Source organism: Phodopus roborovskii, unplaced genomic scaffold, assembly GCF_943737965.1.
Source record: "Phodopus roborovskii unplaced genomic scaffold, PHOROB, whole genome shotgun sequence".
Taxonomy (NCBI): Eukaryota; Metazoa; Chordata; class Mammalia; order Rodentia; family Cricetidae; genus Phodopus; species Phodopus roborovskii.
In genome coordinates, this window is record NW_026126104.1 from 97,471 (window position 1) to 100,719 (window position 3,249).

A 3,249-nucleotide genomic window follows, 5' to 3' on the forward strand; every position below is an offset into this window, starting at 1 on the left:
TTTTTGTTTTTGTTTTTTAAATGCATTTCCTTTTATTTGTATGCTGTTTTGCTTGTATGTATGTGTGTGTGTCACATGTTCCTGGTACACAGATGTGACTACTGGGCCATTGTGGAATGCCCTGGTAGGGGAGTTACTGATGATTGTGAGCTATAATGTGGATGATGGAATTTGAATCATGGTCCTCTGCAAGAATAACAGGTGTTCTTAACCACAGAGACACTTCTTTCAACCCATCACTGAGCATTTATACTGAACAACTCATTGGAGAGACTTGTTGTTTCAGGGAAAGGAGTTAGGTTATAGTGTTCTGGGTTACTCATGGTAATATGTAGTTACTAGAAACTGAAGATGGATAGAAATATTGTGTGTAAGGAATTTTTAAAGGATTTCCTTATAGAGATACTATATTTTAGCACTAAAACCCCACCCTTTTTATTTTCCCTTTTTCTTCTTTCTTTTATTTGTTTGGGATGTCTGTGTTTGTTTTTAACAGTATTAAAAAGCAAGCAGGCATATCTACCTCTCAACTCAAAGAATATAATACTATAACACTACTTCCACTCTTCTCCTACACACAAACTTGCTTAATTGCTTATTCCTATGCTGTTTTTTTTTTTTTTTTTTTTTTTTTTTTTTTTTTTTTTTGAGGGAATCATAACATGTCCTTTTCTTTCTGAGACTTCGGTTTTGGTTTTGGTTTTAGATGTTTTCCCTTGTACTTCTTACTGACATTTGTTCATGGTTTTCTAGTTCCTTCCAGAATATTTCTACTGGTGTTGCCCTACCTAATCTTTAATTTATACACATCCCACTGTATCTTGTCTTTTTCATTTTTTCTTCCAATTTTCTGTCTCTGTTTTCTAGGTGGCGTGAGTGTTCTTGTTTGCTTCCATGGATTGCTTTACCCTATCCCCACTGCTCTCAAGAGTGGATTTACCTCTCCTTCATTGAGAGCTGAAGCTAAAGAAGAAAAGGGCTCATAGGATTTTTTTTAGAGTCAGTTGAGATCTAGAGCCCCGTGATATTTTGTTATGAACATTTTGTTCACCAGGCTGGTTCCAGAGTTAAATCTGCCCTAGATTACACACAGAGGCCATATTAGATATAAAGCTCTTGACCTGTTATTAGTGTTTCTTATTGGATAGTTCTGTTTTAAATATTAACCCATTTCTATTAATCTAAGTGTTTCAACGTGGACTTATCTTACTGGAAAGAGGTTCCTGAACTTTTCTCTCAAGTATTTATATTTTGAATACCTAACTACATCTCCCAGAATCTTCCTTTCCGATCTGCACCTATCTTGCTTTCCTATTTCCTATTGGTTAATGAATTGGTTATTCACTAACCAATAAGTGATACGTATTTACAGAATGACATCTTCCATCAAAATTTCATAGACTTTCATTTTGTTTATTAACCATAGGAGAATTAATAATGGGTGGCTCCAAAATACTTTGATTTAGGGCCAAATATATGTTGTCTCTAGACTGAGACTGTTTCAGAGACTTAAATATGATAAAACACAGTGTAAAACTTGAATAGGAGATCTTACTATGTAGCATTATTTTCATTGGGAATAGAATGCTTTTGGGTAATTCATTTACAGTACAGCCATAAGAAATTTGGTATATTAAAGCTGGAAATAAAGTCATATAGATTTACTTGAAGGTATATTTCTGTTAATGTAATTTTGTTAAAAATTTCTTTCCGATTCAAAGCCGACTTTATTGGAACAGGTAGTTTTTTTTTTTTTTTTTTTTTTTTTTGATTTTATATCTTGTGGTTGTATATACTTTAAAAACTTATAACACTTGTGTAATAATAATAATAATCTTTCTTTTGATTTCTCAGTAAGAGAGAAAAGACTGGCTCTTGAACTTTCAAGGCAAATCAAAGAGAAATGTGATCTAATTGAGAAAGTGAGCCTTGCTCAAGAGCAGGTAAAATGTGTTTGAAAATACCACCCACCACTGTGTGGAACTTATGGGTTATTTTGTGCTGTAAGAGCTTTGTTTCAGAGAAGTGTTCTATTGCTCCTCACCTTCATCACTTACCCATTTTCTTTGCAGCCCCCCTGGTGATACGTAGTGCTTTTCTTCTCTGAGTAACAAGTTGGAGCACCTTGATTTGATTGTTGTTCATATATATATATTCTGAAATGGCCTTTTAAATCTGTTTCCTCCCAAAAGATAACTTTATTTTTATTGTGTGTGTATATTTATGTCTCTGTGTGTGCATGTACCAAGAAGGTGTGGTGGTGATCATAAGATGTGGAGGAGTCGTTTTTTGTCCTTTTACAAAGTGGGTCTCTGGCATTGAACTCAGGTTATCAGTCTTGTCAGAAAGCTCTTTAATTACTGAGACAACTCACTGGCTCATTTCCATCATAATCTTTTTTTTCTTTATGCCATTAGACGAGGGCTTTGCTTTTTAATATTTTATATCTTATATGTAAAATTTTGTTAGAAATATGGATTACAAATATCTTCTACTCTGTGGCTTACATTTCTGTCTTATTTGGTATCTCAGAAGATAAAGGTTTCGATTTTAATTTTAATGTATTGTGAAGTATCATGAAATATTTCTACTTATCAAGATGTAAAGGTACTTTTACTTGTTATCATGTAGAGACTATTTACTGTTTTCATTTGGGCAGTGTATTCGATTGCTACTGCTGCTGTGCCAAAATAGTCCATTAGCAGCAGGAGTGAATTTCTTTACAGTTCTGGGAACGAGTCCATGGAGAATTAGGCAGGCTTAGCTTCTTCTTTGGCCTGTCCCTTGACTTGTTGTTGGTGCTGACTGCTTGTTGTGTCTCACTCAGTCCCAATGCTTTTATTGTAGGGTATCAGTAATATTAGGTAAGGGGCATCTTAACTACCACATTTATGCTCGTTATTTCGAAGGGCTTTGTCTCCAAATAGCACAAATTCTGAGATTTAAGAGGCAGGATTTCTCTGTTTAACCCTGGGTGTCCTGGAACTCACACTGTTCACCAGGCTGATCTCAACCTCACGTATTTTATCTTCTTTACTTATTTTATTTGTCACATGATGTAAATATCTTATATCAAGTCACCACACATTACTCTCTTGAAAGACTGGAGAAGCCATTAATCTTTTCAGTGAATAATAGATGACTCACTTCTTTTGATATGATTTAGTCACTCTTGCTGCTAGAATTTTCATTCCCAGCAGACTTGGGACAACATTGTTTGTTACAAGGGTAAAGTTGTGCAAAATGTTG